Source organism: Diceros bicornis, assembly GCF_020826845.1.
Source record: "Diceros bicornis minor isolate mBicDic1 chromosome 3 unlocalized genomic scaffold, mDicBic1.mat.cur SUPER_3_unloc_1, whole genome shotgun sequence".
NCBI classification, from domain to species: Eukaryota; Metazoa; Chordata; class Mammalia; order Perissodactyla; family Rhinocerotidae; genus Diceros; species Diceros bicornis.
This window is the reverse complement of record NW_026690897.1, coordinates 1049665-1069373: the sequence shown is the minus strand read 5'-3', so window position 1 is coordinate 1069373 and position 19709 is coordinate 1049665. Positions and strand designations below refer to the sequence as shown.

General features: G+C 39.1%; 1 pseudogene; it reads left to right on the top strand.

Annotated features, from left to right (window-relative positions):
- Positions 1-1162: 1162 nt before the first annotated feature.
- LOC131401983 (serine/threonine-protein kinase MARK2-like) lies at positions 1163-18848 on the top strand (annotated as a pseudogene).
- Positions 18849-19709: the final 861 nt, after the last annotated feature.

Sequence of the window (19709 nt, the reverse complement as noted above, 5' to 3'; positions counted from 1 at the left end):
AACATGATAAATAAATGTTGTGTGGAACAGTTACTTTTTGGATAACCAGTTCTTGCAGAGTCTACTGGACCTTAGTCTCTGGAGAATTAAAATCTCGATCTAGATGTAGAGTTTGCTGTGATTAAGTTGGCAACAGCCTGTTTTCCTCCTCTTTTTTTGTGGAATGGAGATCATCTTGGGACTGAATTCTCTTTGCTGAGGTCAGAGGATCTGACGTCTCCTTCCCCCGCTTCTTCCTCTCCCTCCCCTGCCAGAGATCTCCTTTGTTTATTCGTGGATGGCTTGTAGGTGACTCTCCAGTGTTGTGCTGAAATCTTAAAAGGTGGGAATGCTGTGTCTTGGTCCGTGATTTCTGCCCCAAACCCGTTACTTAAAAAATCATAGTGTATATTCCATTACCTTTTTTTTTTTTTTAATGGAATCTCGGCAAGTCCAACCTGGATAAATATTATTTAAATTTTATTATTCCACTGTCGGCTTTCCTGTGAAAGTACACATTTATTTTGACCTGTACAGTTTTTGCGAAGATTGTATGATACTCTTTTATTCTTCTGTTCTTATGTGAGCATTTTCAAAACTTTGTCTCATTCAAGTGTATGAAGTTCTTGGTGATATGAATTAGTGTTTGATTAAAGGTAACCTTTTCCCCCCTTACTTGGTTTGACAAAGTATCTAATAAGACTCCGTTTTCTATTCTTGGAAGGTATATATATGTTATATATTACCATTTTTCTTTAGTTAGCTAGTTATCCATAATGTGTATATATGTATCGCTACACAGCTGCAGTTAGTCTAAAAGTTTTATCACTCAGCAGATATTCTGATTTCTTCTGTCAAAAATAAGCACTGGTGTGCTGTAAATTCTAGTAAGTAGTCAGGAATGTAGTTAATGGAAGCCTAGGTATTTCTGATTGGCCTAGGTAGATTTGTATAAGTTCTAAATAGACTTATCTTTTTCTCTACAGGAAGTTTTCTTATTTTCTTAATATGTTTTCTTTAGGTGAATCAAAAAGGGTCCCAGGAAACCTGTGAATGTTGAAGAAAATTCGTCTGTGAATTTTTGGTATTCAAGGAGGAGTCAGTATTTATATTCATCTTTTAAACTGAGAAGATTTATATTTTATTTTAAAACTTGATATTTACAATGAATGGACACAGTGGTGAAGAAAGTGTTAGAAACAGTAGTGGAGAATCAAGGTAAGCACTTTATTATCAAGTATTTATTATGAAGAGAATGGAAAACTTGTGTGACTATTTTGGTTTTCTTAGTAGATGGCAGTTTTCAGGTTCAAATTCTTCCTCTTAGGTATCCAAACAGTAAAAAGTTTCTACTATAAGGAGCTTTGTTGATAATACAGGTTTTAGTTATTTTTTTCCTTTGAGATACACAAAAAAGAATTTAAGTATAGAAGTTTGGGTTACTTAAATCTCCTTGGAGGTATATATTGTTTGGGTTAATAACTGAAGCTAGAACAAGTAGGAAAAGAGATTTAAATTGATTTGACTGTTAGTGCACTCTCTAAATAAAGGCAATAAGAATTTCTTTCCTCATCTTTTTCTGGCATTTTATCTTCTACCTGTGCTGTCCAATATAGTAGCCACTAGCCACATGTGGCTGTTTAAATGTAAATTAATTAAAATTACACAATATTCAAAATTCAGTTACTCAGTCACACTAGACACATTTCAAATGCTGAATAGTCACATGTGGCTAGTGGCTACCATGATGGACGGTGCAGATAGAAAACATTACTATCACTACAAAAAGTTCTTTTGGACAATGCTGATCTGGATATTTGTTAAAGTATTGTTGCAACTCTTTTTTCCTCCTATTTTCTTTAATTTGAGTTTTAATTATATATGAGTGAGTTAAGAGTTCTTACTTGAGCCATGTCTTTTGAAGGAAGATATAGTTTATGGGAATAAGCCATATTAAGCTATTTTAATGTGAAAGAAGCCTCTTCAAATACAAAGACTCTTTAAATTCTTCTGTAGCCCCCAAATTTTGAGTTATCTGCATATTAATAATAAAGTCCATGTAGTTATATATACTTATCGTATGTAGAGATCAGGAATATGGACATTGGAGTGAGACTGCCTGGTTACTTATCCCCGTTCTACTTCTGGTTAGCTCTGTGAATTAGGACAAATTATTTAACCTCTGGGGCCAGCCCAATGACCTAGTGGTTAAGTTTGGTGTGGTCTGCTTCAGTGGCCCGGGTTCAGTTCCTGGGCACCGACCTACATCACTCATTGGTGGCCATGCTGTGGCGGCGACCCACATACAAAATAGAGGAAGACTGGCACAGATGTTAGCTCAGGGTGAATCTTCCTCAAGCCAAAAGAGGAAGATTGGCAACACATCTTAGCTCAGGGCCAATCTTCCTCAGCAAAAGAGAGAGAGAAAAAGAAAAAATTAACTTCTGAGGCTTTGATTTTTGCAGTTTTGAAATGGGGATTACGGTATTAGTTATCTTATTTGAAGTTGAGGATTAAGTGAGATGCTACATCTAAAGGTCTTAATATAGTTCCTGATATAATGAGCGCTCAATATTTGCTTATTATGATTAGCATTATGTTTTATGTAACATAGGGTACTAGATAACTAAAACATTAATTATAGTGATAGAGAAATGTGATGGACAAGAAACAGGAAAGTTTTGGCAGTTAGGAGGGTTTCAGAAAAAATGTTGGGGTAGAAAATGAAGCAGTGGTATATGTATTTGACCTGAGACTTGGGATTTTCTGGTCATTCTAGGAATACTTGAGTTTATCAGCTTTCACAGGTGCACTGTTTGGATAACAAGAACATCATAGAGAAGAAGGAGTAGTTACAGAAAGCAGCATGATTTAGCAGAACAAGTGTTGGTCTGGAGTTACAAAACCTGAGTTGACACCATCTAACTAGTTCTCTGAATGATTTCTCAACTGTAAAGTAATTAAGAGTTGAACTAAATGATTTTGAAGTTTCATCCTATCACTTTTACAATGTGTAATAAAATTTTAGATAACAGAGTTTCTGGTGATTCTAGTCAAACTCTGTCATCTAAAACTTTATGAATCACCAGAGTTCAGAGGTAAATTAGAAGACTTTTGAATCTCAGTTTTGATTCAGATCTCTACAGGTATATTGACTATAGTAAGTGAATAGGAGAGTTGTCCCGCATTGTCTTATTCATTAGTGAGCAATGAAATGGTTGATAGGTAGAAATACCTAGAGGAGACACAGGAACAAAACTACCTGGAAAACAGGAAGTAAGCCTCTTGAGAGTAAATCCTCTTGTTGAGTATGCGGAGAGATCGCGTGCTGTTATATTCTGACCGCTTACCTGTTCCAGTAATCTTTTATATATTTTACTGCCATATCTAAAGCAAAGGTGAGTAGTAAGTCAAATTAGATGGTATAGTTGAAAAAAGTTAAACCCTGTGAAAGCAGATTTACTTACAGGAGTCTTTTATAATGCATACTCATTTAAAATAATTGCAAAGCATATTCTGTAATTATTCTGAGTCACCATTTCTACCATACAAGGTATGTGCTTCTGAGAAGTATGATTGTCGAGTTATCTAATTCTTTCAACTGCCTTGGTGTTTGTTTATCAGGAGGAGGAAGACCTGCTTCTATTTTGCTTTCATTTTCTTCCTTACTGCTGTTATGCTATCCTTTTTCTTTGCTCTACTGTCATTGTTACTAACCCTGAGACCCCCTCCCCAAAGCTTTTATAACAAGGCAGTACAGAGAAGGGAGATTGTGCCTAGTTAGTTAAAAGAGTGAGGAGGTGAACTTTACAGACATAGGGATTTTCTTTCAAACAACAAAAGTTTCAGTAACTATGAATGTTAATATAGAGTGATGAGAATAGAAATATGCTCTCCTTTTAAAATTAATATACACTGTAAATAGTTTTTAAAGTAAAATTTGATTTTTATTGGCTAGAATTTTTAAATGTATTTTTGCTTTAGCGTTTCTTTTTTCCTTTATGAAAATGAAGTTTATGAAATGAAATAGACTTAAGAAGTCATTTAGCATTTTTGGTTGGTATAATTAGCTTTCTACTAAAAAAATGGTTTTTTGATTCTTTCCGTGTAGAAAGCTCTCTATAACCATTGACTGAAGGGAAGAAGAATACATAGGAAAATGTCTCTTGGGCTGTGCTATAACGGACAGTTTTGAAACTTATTTACTAAGAAATCTGGGTCAGGATGCACCTGTACATCAGTTTCAGCTCAGCACAAAGTTTATTATGTAACTGAAGTTAAGCTTTCTGAAGATACTATGGAAAGATTTCAGAGCGTCAGTTCCTCACTGTGTGGATGTGTTGTTATTTGCAACCAAATTTTTCAAATCCTGGGTAGATATTTTTTATTTTAAAATTATCTTGAATGATGATTTACTCCAGGACTAGATTTATGGGTAAAGACCAGAAATATATTATCATATTTTGCTCATTTTGGATGATTGATACATGCTTAATACTCAGAAGAATTTCTCTGCTTGCCTGTAGATTAAATTTTTAATAAAATGTTTGTCCATGTAAATTTGAGAATTTATTTGAATCACTTTAATTAGTCTCTGTCTATTATGCTCTTGAAAAATTCTTACAGGGTGAGGCAGGTGGTTAGTGATGTGCTGTAATGGTCTCAACCATTTAGAATTAGTCTCTAGCTGGCAATGGAGCTTTGTTGACTGTAACCCTTCAATTTCCTTGGCTTATAGAAAATATTTTAATTATCATTTTATGGTTCAAGAATCTTTGGATCTCAGCTTGTAAAGTGTTGTGGGTAGGCAGTGAATAGGGACTATGATCACTGGAAATGTTCTCAATGAAAACCTCCTTTTTAGAAATTCAGAGTTTAAAAGGCTGTTTAGAGGCTTTGAGAAGCCCTGGAGCCTCAATGACCTGTGACATTTAAGGAAAACCGATTCAGAGTTAATTTGAACACAGGGCACAGTCTGCACCATGGATCTGTTAGTGTCCTGTTGAATTCCACTATGGTATACTGTGTTTGGAAACATTGTATTTATGTATACACATACCAGAAAGATTTCTTGCCATCAAAATCAGTTAGTTTCTTTCACTAAATAAATTTGAACAATTTTTAAAGTCAATACCAGTTAAAATGGTGTTTGCTGAGCTTATTTTGCAGTTATCTCAGAGTTTTTAAAAAAATGTCATTTTTTAAATTTCCAAAGTTTGTGTTAAGAAACATTTTAAGGAGGATGGGAAAGTGTGAAATCACAAAGCCAGAATAGCTAGAAATCATTGAGTTAAGGAAACTAGTTTTTAAAATTTTCTGTGATGTCATTAATTGCAGGAAAGTATGACTCTTTTACATCTCATTTTTTGTTATTCCCTATTTCTCGGTTCAGTATGTGCTTTCTTCATCGTTTCCTGTTTTTTCTCTCAAATATCCTGTGTATGCTACTAAATCTAAGATCATCTAAGATCGCTTCTTATCCTTTGAAAACTCAATAAATCGTTAAGCAGGAGCCTTAGTAATAGGATACTCTGTTTCCAAATAGAATTTACCAAATTAAAATTGTCACACAATTTCCTAGGATTGTGGTTAATCTAGGTTACTGTAAAGTATTTAGGCTTTTTTAACTGATAAGGCTAAGAGAATTGTATATGACTTGACTTTGCAAGACATTACTTTTATCTACATAGGTATGAGATCATGTGGGGGCAAACATTAATGTGTAGTTACCCCTTTTTTGTACAGTAGCCTCCCCTTATCCACGAGGGATGTGTTACAAGACCCCAAGTGGATGCCTGAAACTGCGGATAATACAGAACCCTGTATATACTATATTCTTTCCTATGCATTCATACCTGTGATAAAGTCTAATTTATAAATTAGGCACAGTAAGAGATTAACAACAACAATAATAAAATAGAACCGTTATAACCGTATACTGTAAAAATAGTTCTGTGAATGTGGTCTCTCTCTCTCTCTCAAGATACCTTATTGTACTGTACTCACCCTTCCTCTTGTGAGGATGTGAGATGATACAATGCCTACATGTTGAGATGAAGTGAGGTGAATGATCTAGGCATTGTGATGTAGCGCTAGGTTAATATTGACCTTCTGACAATACATGAGGAGGATCATTGAGCCATGATGATGTTGATGGTTGGATGTCATAAGCAGATGATGTCCATGGTTGTTAGAACACAAGCACTGTGATACTGCGATAGTCAATCTGATAACTGAGATAGCTACTAAGTGACTAATGGGCAGGTAGCTTATGCAGCGTGGATACGCTGGACAAAGGGATGATTCACGTCCCAGGTGGGATGGAGCGAGATTTCATCATGCTACTCAGAACAGCACGAAATTTAAAACTTACGAAGTTGGGAATTTTCTATTTAATATTTTCAGACCACAGTTGACTGCAGGTAACTGAAACTGTGGAAGGCAAAACTGCGTATAAGCGGGGAAGACTGTACTGTTGAAATAGTTGCTTATTTAAGATCTTGACGACTGGTGGGTTACATATGATATAGTTGGGTTTAAAAATAAGAGTATTTTTTGTGGTGAAGAGATAAAGAATAGATGGAGAAAACTTTTTTGTATTTTTTTAAGGAAAATTTAAAAACATGCAGAAATAGAAAAGTTGCAGCCCAAATTTCAGTCCTTGGACCAGCAGCATTGGCGTCACTTGGGAGCTTGTTCAAAATGTAAAACCTTGGCCCCTACCCCAGACCTTCTGAATCAGAATCTTCATTTTAACAAGATTCTCCAGTAATTCGTATTCATATGAAATTCATACGCATATATATGAAGCGGTTCATTCAGCACCTTGCCGCTTTTTTTGTTACTGATGTTGTTATACATCGTTTTTATTTTCTGGGAACTCCCAAAGAACGGTGTCATAGGCCCTGCCATCAAGAGGCTGGGTACATTTCATTGCTCTAGAAACAATAATGCAACCAATAATCATTGAGCTCTTAACTCTGACTGAGCCAGGCATGGTGCACAGTACATGGTGCATTATGTGAATTTATCACAGTTCATCCTCACAAAACTCCTGTGATGTTCACAGTATTATGAGTCCCATTCTCTAGAAGGAGAAACCAGATTTATAACCATTAAAAAAAATAAAAAAAAAAAAAGCTATTGGGGCCAGCCTGGTGGTGTAGTGGTTAAGTTCACGTGCTCTCCTTCCGCGGCCCAGGGTTCGCAGGTTCGGATCCTGGGCGCAGACGTATGCACCACTTATCAAGCCGTGCTGTGGCAAGTGTCCCACAGAAAATGGAGGAAGATGGGCACAGATGTTAGCCCAGGGCCAGTCTTCTTCAGCAAAAAGAGGAGGATTGGCAGCAGATGTTAGCTCAGGGCTAATCTTTCTCACCAAAAAAAAAAAATAAATTTCAAACTTCACTTGGATTTCATTGACTTTTCCATTAATGCTCTCTTTCTATTCCAGGATTCAACCCAGGGTACCATGTTATGTTTAATTGTCAGCTCTCTCCAGTGTCCTCTGTTCTGTGAGAGGTTCTTAGCCTTTGTTTGATTTCCTTAACAGTCATCAGAAGTACTGGCTAGGTGTCCTGTAGAATGTCCCCCAGTTTGGATTAGTCTGATATTTTTGTTAGGATCAACTAGGGTTATCAGTTTTTAGCACGAATATCACAGAGATGAAGTGTTCTTCCAGTCACATCGTATGGGGAGCATAATATCCACGTGACATTACTGTTGATGATAACGTCCATCACTTGGCCAAGGTAGTATTTGCCAGGTTTCTCCACTGTAAAGTTACTGTTTGTTTTTCCCTTTCCATGCTGTATTCTTTGGAAGCAAGTGACTGTGTCTGGCTCACTCTCAAGGGGGTGGAGGGAGTGGGAATTAAGTTCCATCTCCTGCTGGGAGGGAGTATCTACATATATTATAATGGAATTCTTCTGTAGAGAAGTCATTTCTCCCCCGTTTAGTCACTCATTCATTTATATAAGCATGGACTTATGTATATGTGTTTTATACTTTGGGCTATAATCCAATAAATTTATTTTGTTGCTCAAATTGTTCTAGCTTTGCCCCTTGTGAGCTTTCTTTCGAGTTGGCTTCTGTGTCCTTTTTACACATTCCCATTCTTTTGCCCTCGAGTCACTCATTTCTCCAAAGAGCTCTGGTTCCTTTTATTGGAGAAAAGGGTATTAGAAAGCAGATTTGGGTGCGGGGTATGCTCATTGCTACTCAGGTGTCACTACTTCTAGGCCCTCTCAGCAGACAAAGCAGACAGAGCTAGTAACATATGTATATATAGTAAAGCACGTCTATCGGCATATCTATAGTTCTTTCTGTATCTGTCCATCTGTATACATATTAAGGTAAACTTGAGTTTGTACTGATGTCTCCAGCTATAATCCTGAACTACAGGATTCATCCTAACCTTCCTTTCTTGCTCCTTTATAATTTCTATCTCCAACAGAGAAACCTGGTTCCCACCATCCTCTACCTACCATCCATACTCTTCACCCTCAGCATATGGGTAAAGCAGGTGCAGAATTGCTAGGCTATTCTCACAGAAGAAACAAATTTACCAACTAGAATACAGTGTTTACGTACAGTGTACAGTTCCTATTATATTTAGCCTTACAGTTTCTAGTCAAAACACCCGTTTTCCAAAGTTACTCAAGTTAGCTTCTGCCCCCCAACCCCCTTCAGTATGATGATATCATAAATTTATAATAATGTTAGATTCATTTGTCACAGTTTGCATTCCATCCTGGGATACTCAGTCACATGGGTTGATTTTTTTTAAACTTGCACGTATTACATACACTCTGTGCTACACGGTTTTGTGGGCTTTGACAAATGCATAGAATCATTTATTCTCCGCCACAGTACTGTCAGAATGATTCCTGGCTACCACTGATTTGTTGTCCTTGCCTACAGTTTTGCCTTTTCCAGAATGTCATACGATGGAAGCATGCAACATATGGCTTTCTGTCTCTTTCGCTTAGCAAAATGAGTTTGATGCAAATTAAGGTATAATTTACATGCAGTTTAACGTACAGATCTTAAGTGTACAGTTTAATGCATTTTGATAAATGCATACACCTGTGTAACCTATTACTCTATCAAGATATAGAACATTTTTCTCACCCCATAAAGTTCCTTCTTGTCCCTTCCCAGTCAAGCCCAGCTACTGCCTCACCTCCCTTACCTCACACTTTGATGCAACCACTGTTCTGATTTTTTCCCCCAACAGAGATTATTTTCTGCCTGTTCTAGAAACCTATATAAATAGAATCATATAGTATTTACTCCTTTCTGTCTGGCTTCTTTTGCTTGGCATATTCCTACAAAAAATTTTAATTAATTCACAATAGAAGATGAAATACATATACAGTCTTTCCTATATACCAGGAAGTTTCATAAGTGCTTTACATATATCAACCAATTGAATCCTTAATACAAGTCTACGAAGTAGGCACTCTCATGTTCCCATTTTACAGATGAAGAAACTGGAGCACAAAACATGTTACTTGCCTGAGGTGAGCAGGTTATTAAGTGGTAGAGTCTAGACTTGAACGCAAATGGTCTCTCTCCAGAGTCCATACTCTTAAACTCTATGCTACAGAGCACTGCCTGAGTACCGGGTATGATTTGTGGCACAAGATCTACAGTAATGGATCACACACACAGTCGTTGCCATCATGGTGCTTACAACCTAGTGGGGGTTGGGATGGAATAAATATTAGTCAAATAAATAAGTATATATAGAGTTAATTGGATGGTGATATGTGCTATTGAGACGAATATCTCCCAATAATGATAAGAAATGTGGGAATTGGAGACTTGCTCATTTATCTGGAGTGAGAATGAAAGCCTCTCTGTTCAGGGGACACTTGAGCAGAGACCTAAGTGAACTGAGAGTGAGCCATGTGGCTACATTGGGGGATATCAGTCTAGGCAGTACAGAGACCCTGACATTGAATTGTGCTGGGGTGAGGGAGCTACAGCAAGACCAGTATGGCTACAGTGGATGGAGCAAATAGGGGAGTGGTGGAAGGTGAGGTCAGTGATGTGATGAATCCTGATTATTTGGGGGCCCTGTAGGAAATGGTACAGACTTTCCATTATGCTCTCCATGCACTGATGTGTCACTAGGCCAGAATGATTCATGTTAACAGGACTAGGGTGTAGGGAAACCAAAGAGGGATACTGCATATTCAGTCACTGGAAGAGCAAGGAAGAAAAGGTGAGGGGAGGGGGGTGAGTCTGGGGTCATAGTGGGCAGAGGGGAGACAGCTGCACCACAGGGGCTGAGAAGAGCTCAAGGGTAACATCTGGACCCCAGTTCTCCTGCAGGGATATAGTCACGGCATGGACTCACTCTCCTCCATCCCTCTGATCTCCTATCTGGGCTCCCCGCTGACCAACCCAAACAGAAGCCTAAAGCAAATGAGCTCTTTGATATAGTCCATCAACCTCCCCAAGCACAGAGCAGCGTAGACTAGAGGGGAGAGTGCCAGTGTTTGCCATTCCTTATATACAGAGTGTTCCTCTGCAGTGTATTTCTCATGTGTGTCTTTAGGGATGAGGGTCCTCTGAAGGGTTTTCCATTTTGATGATATTCATAGAGTTTTCCCTTAGTGTAAATTGTGACGTGACTCCCGAAGGCTATCACTGAAGGCTTTCCTATAGCTATTGCATTCTTTAGGTTTCTCCCCAGTAGGTCATCTTCTGGCACACAGTAGAGTCAGAGTTTGTGTTGAAGGTTTTACCACATAGAGTGCACTTAGAAGGCTTCTCTCCAGAGTGAGTTAACGTGTGGGTTATTGAATGCTACTCCATATTGTCAGATTAGAAGGATGAGGGTGTGCTGAAGGCTTTTCTTCACTGAAGGCCAGACTCCAAGAGGATTCCCAGTGATCTCTGTCTCCTGGTATTCATATCCTGTGTAGTTCCCTCCCACTGTGTGGCAGGATCAGTCTGGGTGACCAACACAATCCAGATGAAGAGAGAATATGGCCTTCTGAGGCTAGGTCATAAAAGACTTATGGCTTCTGCATGGGCTCTTTTGGATCACCTCCTTTGGAGGGAACCTGCTTCCATATTGTGATGATACTCAGCACCATGGAGAGACCTACATAAGGAGAAACTGAAGGACTCCTGCCAACAACTGGCACTAATTTGCAAGGGATATGAGTAAGCTACCTTGGAAGTGGACCCTTCAGTCCCAAAGACTTTAGATGACTGCAGTTCTGGTTGACATCTTGTTTCTCATGAGAGATCCTGAGCTAGAACTACATAGTTAATCCATTCCTGAACTCCTGACCTACAGAAATTGAGAGATAATAAATGCTTGTTGTTTTGAACCACTAAATTTTAGGGATAATTTATTACACGACAAATAATTTATACATGCAATGTGAGTCCCGAAGATGCCCGAGGGATGGAAGATCAATGAATGCTTTCCCACAGTTATTATATTCATATCTACCTATTATGAATTCTCTTATGCACAGAAAGGTAAGAGTTAGTGGTGAAAGATTTCCCACAGTGATTGCATTCCTATGGTTTTTCTCCAGTGTGAGTTCTCACAAGTTTCTTAACAGATGAGAGATTATTAAAAGCTTTCCCACAGTCACTGCCCTCGTAGGCTTTCTCTCCGTTATGTATTCTCTTGTGCACAGTAAGAGAAAAGCTACTGCTGCAGGATATCCCACGCTCATTACACTCATAGGGTTTTTCTCCAGTATGAGTTCTCACATGCTGTGTCAGATGTGAGCTCTTCCTAAAGGCTCTACAACAATCATGACATTCATAAGGTTTCTCCCTGTATGCATTCTATTGTGGACAGTAAGGGAGGAGCTCGTGCTGAAGCCTTTCCACAGCGATTACATTTGTAACGATTCTCCCCAGTATGAACTCTCCTGTGCCTTTTGAGGATACATCTAGTGCGGAAGATGTGAAAACACTGGTTACATTCATAGGGCTTTTCTCCAGTGTGAATTCTCACATGAAGTCTAAGGGATGAGGGATTACTGAAGGCTTTCGCACAGTCACTGCATTCATAGGGTTTCTCCCCATTATGTATTATCTTATGAACAGTGAGGTAAGAACTGCTGCTGAAGGATTTGCCACATTGATTGCAATCATAGGGTTTTTCTCCAGTATGAATTCTCTTGTGCTGAGTAAGATTAGATTTTGTGCTGAAGACTTTAAAACACTGATTACACTTGTTGAGTTTCACTCCAAGATGACTTCTCTCCTGTTGATTAAGAAATGAATGCTAACTATAATTTATAATATTTTTAATATTCAATGCTATCATAGGAATTTTTCTTCCAGGAATTCTGCTATGTATAACATCATTATAATTGGTGTTTTTGCCACTTTGAGTGCCTGTATATGATTTCTGCTGGTTTGAGTTCTCAGAAGTTAAAAAAGATGGATGCTTTGCCATAAGTCCTTATCAGATTCACAGAGCATCTTCTGATAAGTTTAAGACAAATTTATGTTTGAAACACTCAATATCTGAGTCACATTTATGGAAACATTTACTTGTGTGAACACTCAGGGAAGAAAAAATTTTGGAGATAACTTATGCTTCTCTCCAAATTCACAAGAGTTTCAGGGTATCTCTCCAGAGGGACAACTTTTTCTTGGGAAAATGAATCCCTTGGTAACTTTGTGGCTTTTCTAATTTATGGTATTTTCCTACTGTGGAAAATCAGAAATCTTACCATTTTTAAACCTTTAGATTGTTCTTCTCTAAAAACATGCTGCTTAGAAGTTAACCCTTGGACTTTAAGTAGAGTCTCCAAATCCGAAACAAATTCAAAAGAAATTTAAGTTGATGAAGTAAAGAAAAGGTAAAATGCACGTGTTAGTGAAGGTAGACCCGAAGGAGTTAGAGATTTTCAGGAGGTTTACAATGAAAGGGACACGAGTGTGAAAATTTTAGGTTTGTATTAAAGACTCTAGAAAGATTGAGATTGATGCTGATGGAAAGAAGGAATTGTCAGGAACGTAAAGTGAGAAGGAACTAGACAAAGAGCTCATATGAGACTTAAATTTAAGAAGGAAGAGAGAGATCTTTTTCCCCCCTCTGAGGCCAAAGTAAAGTATGAGATAATGAACAGAAAGTTAGAGAAAAAGAAAAGGAGGTCCACGAGGAGGCTCATACTAAACGTTTTTGGCCTTCTTGTCGGAAAAAAAGGGCATTTTACAACTGTCTCTGATGGACATTTCCTAATGTAATACTCCAAACTGTCAAGCCACAGGCCAGAGAGGTTCCTGACAAAGACTCATATATACCTAGTGCTCACCTGGACAGGTGCCTGGGAGAATTCCTCTTTCCTCTGTCCTCGCTTTATCTTCTTGCTCCAATTCGGAGAGCAGACTAGGTTTATCAACTTGATTTCCTATACATGGAGAAAAGACATATGATGTAGGGGACTCTGCATGGGACAAGAAGCCTCACCATGGAACTGAGGCCCACACTTCTATAGATGAGCAGGTGTGACTTTGGGAGCAGCAGTACAATTATCCTTAAATTCTAACAAATATAGTAAAACTATCTTTCACCAAGAAAAAAAAATGCAAGCATCCTCAGTCAATATCCAGGGTGACGGGGGATAACTGGTCCCAGAAGTTCATGCCCAGTTTCAAATACAGACTTAAAAGCCCCAAAGCTTTTATCCATGGAGAACATGAAGTCAGGGCAAGGAGTAGATCTTCAGTTGATAGGGAAGGCATTAGACCACAAGCTCCAGGATGGTAGGGACCTAATTCCCTAATTCCTAATTCCTAGCACAGACCTCATTCACCACCATATTCCTAATTCCTAGCACAGACCCAGGAACATAAAGGTGCTTAAGAAAGACTTGTGAGAAGTGATGTCAGTTATTTCCCTTCTTCTACTGATTTGGGGCTTTGTTCTTCTTTTTCCAGTTCCTTTAGGTGCACTCTTAGATTGTTTGTTTGAGATTTTTTTTGTTTGTTGAGATAGGCCTGTATTGCTATAAACTTCCCTCTTAGAACCGCTTTTTCTGTATCCCATAAATTCTGGCATGTCGTATTTTCATTTTCATTTGTCTCCAGGTATTTTTTGATTTCCCCTTTGATTTCTTCGTTGACCCATTCGTTGTTCAGTAGCATTTTGTTTAATCTCCACCTATTTGTGGCTTTTCTGAATTTCTTCCTACAGCTGATTTCTAGTTTCATACCATTGTGGTCAAAAGATGCTTGGTATTATTTCAATCTTCTTAAATTTATGGAGACTTGTTTTGTGGTCTAATATGTGATCAATCCTGGAGAATGTTCCATGCGCATTTGAAAAGAATGTGTATTCTTTGGTTTTTGGATGGAATGTTCTGTATATATCTACTAGGTCCATCTGTTCTAGTGTGTCCTAAGGCCAATATTTCCTTATTCATCTTCTATTTGGATGATCTGTCCATTGGTGTAAGTGGAGTGTTAAAGTCCCCTATTATTATTGTGTTACTGTCTATTTCTCTTTTTATGTCTGTTAATAATTGCTTTATATATTTAGGTGCTCCTACGTTTGGTGCATAGATATTTACAAGTGTTATATCCTCTTGTTTGATTGTTCCCTTGATCATTATGTAACGCCCTTCTTTGTCTCTTTTTACAGTTTTTGTTTTAAAGTCTATTTTGTCTGATATGATTATTGCTACCCCAGCTTTGTTTTCATTGCCATTTGCGTGGAGTATCTTTTTCCATCCCTTCACTTTCAGTTTGTGAGTGTCTTTAGGTCTGAAGTGTGTCTCTTGTATGCAGCATATATATGGGTCTTGTTGTTTTATCCAGTCAGCCACCCTATGCCTTTTAATTGGAGCATTTAGTCCATTGATGTTTAAAGTAGCTATTGATAAGTATGTACTTACCGCCATTTTTTAACTTTTTTCTTTGTTTTAGTAGTCCTTCTCTGTTCCTTTCTTCTTCTCTTGCTCTCTTCCTTTGTGGTTTGATGGCTTTCTTTAGTGTTATGTTTGGGTTCCTTTCTCATAGTTTTTTGTGTATTTATTATAGGTTTCTGGTTTGTGATTACCATGGGGTCCATATACGGTAACTTTGGGGCTGCTCCCCGGCGGCCATGAAGTGCTGCAGCTTGTGAAGGTGGCGTTTTTTCTCTCCAGAATGGAATTTCTACCTCTTCCACCTCAGTCAGGATTGTGGTTTGTTGCAGGAGTTCCTCTTATCTAATTTTCAGTTCTCTCTCAGGGGTAATTTTTCTGCAAGTAGTTGTAAATTGGCTGTGTCCGTGGGAGGAGGTGGTTTCAGAGTCTGCTCATGCCACCATCTTGACTTCTCTCTCTCTGTGTAGGTTTACTCTTAGTGTTGTACATTCTATGGGTTTTGACAAATGTATAATAACATGTGTCCATCATTATAGTATCACAGAGAATAGTTTCACTGCCCTAAAAATCCTCTGCTCCGCCTACTCATCCCTCTTTCCCCTCTAACCCTTGGCAACTGATCTTTTTACTGTCTCCATAGTTTTGTCTTTTCCAGAATGTCATATAGTTGTGATCATACAGTATGTAGCCTTTCTAGACTAGCTTATTTCACTTAATGATATGAACATTCACATTTTTTACCACAGCTCTGTGCTTGATATACTACTGTTTACTTAATGATTTTCTTTCACAGTCAAGTCTGAGGACACCTGTGTACCTGAGTGTGGACACTTTGAAGAGGGGAAGAGGGATGTGCTCCTTAATGTAGCATCTCAAGAGGGCCCTATGTGGGGGGAGGTGCCCAGCCCATCAGCTGTCACTGTTCAAAACTTTCTGGCCTTGCCCAGGGAGTTACAAGGTGGCCAGGAGTGCAAATCCACAGAACCTTATCCAGTCCCCCCCCACCACCACCAATGCTGTACCATTGTGTCTAAAAGCAGCTATAGCTGGGATATACTAAGTAATAAAAAGGAACAACCTACTGATACACGCAACACTTTGGATGGATCTTAAGGACATTACATTGAGTGAAAAAAAGCCAGTTTCAAAATGAAATTATACTGTATGATTTCCCTTACATAACATTCTCAAAATAACAAAATTATAGAGATGGAGAATAGATAAGTGGTTGCCAGGCTTGGGGAAGGGGAGGGAGGGATGACAATAACGGGGCAACAGGCAGGTGATGGAACAGTGTCTTGATTGTTGCGGTGCTTGTGCACATCTACAATTGGAATAAGTTGCCTGCGGCTGCACATGCGCACACAACACAAATGACTGCATGTAGAAACTGGTGAGAGAATCAGGCCTGTAATCTAGGAACAGTATTGTCCCAGTGTCAGTCTCTGGCTTTTCATTGTACTGTAGTTGTGATGTCACCACTGGACAAGCTGCTTGAAGGGCACTCAAGAGTCTGTACTATTTTTGCAACTTCCTATGAGTTAACACTTATTTCAAAATAAAAAATACCTTTTAAAAAAGCAGCTTAAGTTTACAATTATTTCAAAATGAAAAGTTTAATTTAAAAAAGCAGTGATCAGCTGAGTTGCAGTTCATTGTATATGACAACTAAAATAAGGAAATGTTAAACAGTTTCAGAGATTCAACTAGTGTTAGCCCACATCAAATAATAATTTAAAAAATCCCTTTAGCTTCAAACATCAGAACAAATAACTTCAGCTTATCTAAACTGCAGGATGCCATCCTGTGCCATTCAAAGTAAATGAGGATTAAAGTCGTGAACAAGAAACTGTCAAAGATAAACAAAGCTGGACACTAGTTAAGATGGTAAAGACAGATTTTATTTATTATGTCTTTTAAATGGTAAATATAGATTTTATTCAGGAACTATTGCAATACAGGAAAAGAGACCTCAGTTTAGCACTGGGCTCCATTCCAAATAAAAGATAGGCAAATGGGGATTTATAGCCAAGGAGCAGGGTCGGGACACTGGAAGGAAATTACTAAGAGGAAACATCAGGGATAAGGGGTTCTGGTTAAAGAGACCCAACAGGATTCCTGCTGGAGGCAGACCAGGGTGATCAGATACCAAGGATTGGGATGAGGAGTTTGATCAGATATCAAGGGTGTGGGGTTCTCTCTAAACTGATTTGGCAAGATTCTTGCTACAACTGGACAATTCAGGCCGGACACTGACAGATGCCAAGGTTGAGGCCTCGAGGGCTTAGAGGAGCCTGACTAGAGTTTAGTCAAGGAGAGAGTCTCTGTCAATGGTATTGTGAAGCCAGTAAAATTGTGGTATCATTTTGACACTGCTCAGAGTTTAAAGAAAAAGGAATTGAATTATTTTAAGTGCATGCATTAGGAGCTCTTTTAAAGCCAGAAATTACTGTAGATTTTCAAACTTGAAATGAAAAGGCTAATGAAGCATCCCACAGGTTATAATTTCTAATAAGGTAAATATTAATCTCTACAACCCACATAAACAACAAGCTCTTTAGGGGTCCCTTTATGTTTTTAAAAAAGAGATCTTGAGACAAAAAGTGAGAAAACCACTGCTAATAATGCCTAGTCATGATAGGTCCATTTCTTGTTCTGAGCTCATAAAGACCCATTGTGAGGGAATCCCAAGCCCGTATGTAAGTCCCTGGCTAGGCCTACATTTTTGGTTCTTTTAGCCCAGGACAGTGGTTTTTGGTGACCTCAGGGACTTTGATCATAGTTGGCTTATTTCCTCTGTTCTTTTTTTTTCATTTGTTTATTTTTCTTTATTCTTTTTCTCTTTTTTTATATAGTTTGTTAGTATTGTTAGTTAATATTGTGAGTAGTGCTAGCAGTAGGTCACCATGCTGCAAGGCCTCAAGGCCATCTCTGCTGATAAGGAGACCCATATGGACAGTTACTGGTGCCTCAAGACATTGGCCAGTGCAGCTTTGCTAAAGTGAAGTTGGCCCAGCACATACATCCTGACTGAGACAGAGGTGGCCATGAAGGTTATCAACTAGAGTTAGTAGAGCTCTTTCAGCCTCCAGAGACTGTTCTGTGAATCACCTCAACATGGCAAAACTATGCGAAGTGATTGATTCAGTGGAATCGCTATACCTGGTCATGGAGTACATTAGCAAAGGAGAGGTGTTCCATCATCTATTGGACCACGATGACATGAAAGAGAAAGAGGCCTGAGGCAAATTCTGGCAGATAATGTCTTCTGTGCAGTACTACCACCAGAAGGGCATTGCCCACAGGGACCTAATGGCAGAGAACCTGCTTTTCGATGCTGACCTGATCATAAAAATGCCAGACCTTGGCTTAAGCAATGAGTTTACCTTTGGAACAAACTGGATTCCTTCTGTGGCAGTCCCCCTCGTGCTGCCCTAGAATGATGGATGTGTGAAGTCCGCAGTCATCTTCTTACACGTTCACTGGGTCCCTACCTTTCAATGGACAGAACTTCAGGGAGCTGCACTAATGGGTACTGAACAGAATATACCATATTTGTTTCTTCATATTCATGGAATGTGAAAATCTGCTCAAGAAATTCCTGATCCTCAACCCTAGTGAGAGAGGCACTTTAGCAGAAATTGCAAAGGACCCGCAGATGAATAGGGACCATGAAGAGGAACTGAAGCCTCATATCAAGCCACCTCCTGACTATAGGGACCCCTGGCTGAGTTGATGGCATTGACCTTATCCAAAGAGGCAGCCAGTTATGTCTCCAGCAAAAATGAGTTTATTCGCAATCAGCAAAGAATTACAATTTGAGGTCTGCAACCATGGCAAGCCATGTTCAAGACTCCAGCAGCAAAGGGAGGAGAAACTTGTATAGAGGGGAAGAAGAAGTTGGGAGGTCTATTGTAAACAAAGAGTCCATTGGAGGAGACTGGGAGTGTGAAGTGTAGTGGCTGAGTTGTGACAGTCTCACTGGCTGAGCTTCTTGCCAGTCAAGAAAGGAAGTTTCTTTTCTTCCTATTGGGCTCTGCTATCAACATAGGGTGTGAGAGCTCCCCCTTTTGACCTCCTGACTCCATTGTAATGAGGTTTCCATTAATTAATTTCCACAATGGTGTCTATGGGCTACACATGAGATGAGATCCAGGACTCATTGATGGGCCAGAAGTATGATGAAGTGATGGCCACTTATCTGCTCCTGAGCTACAAAAGACTAGAGCTGGAGGGCTACACCATCACCATAAAACCCCTGCCATCAGCTGGGCCAGCCAACAGCTGCAGTCCTTCCCATCCTGCAAGCCACAGCATAGGGTGTCTGCAAATCCAAAGCAGAGAGTTTAAGCCATTTCCACCTTTAATTCCTACTATAAGAGTTTGTTAGTGATGTTGAATGGATTCCGACTCCTAGTAACCCTGTGTACAGCAGAGCAGAACCCTGCCTGGTCTTTTTACACCCTACTCTTGCCTTCTGGAGCTATATCAGTCAATGCTCCACTGCTGTTCATAGGGTTTTCATGGCCAATTTTTTCAGAGGTGGGTGGCCAGGCCCTTCTTCCTAGTTTCTCTTCATCTAGAAGCTTTGCTGAAGCCTGTCCATCATGCGTGACCCTGTTGATATTTGAAATACTGGTGGCATAGCTTTCAGGATTGCAGCAACACCCAGCCACCACAGTATGACAATTGACAGATGGGTGCTGGGTTCCCTGACTGGGAAACAAACATGAGCCATGGTGGTGCACCAAATCTTAACCACTAGCCCACCAGGGCTGGCTACTATAAGAGAAGCAACACAGAAAATCAACAGCCTGGGGAGGGCCAGGAGTCAGGGCTGAAGTTCATCAGCATCACTTTTCAGAAAAT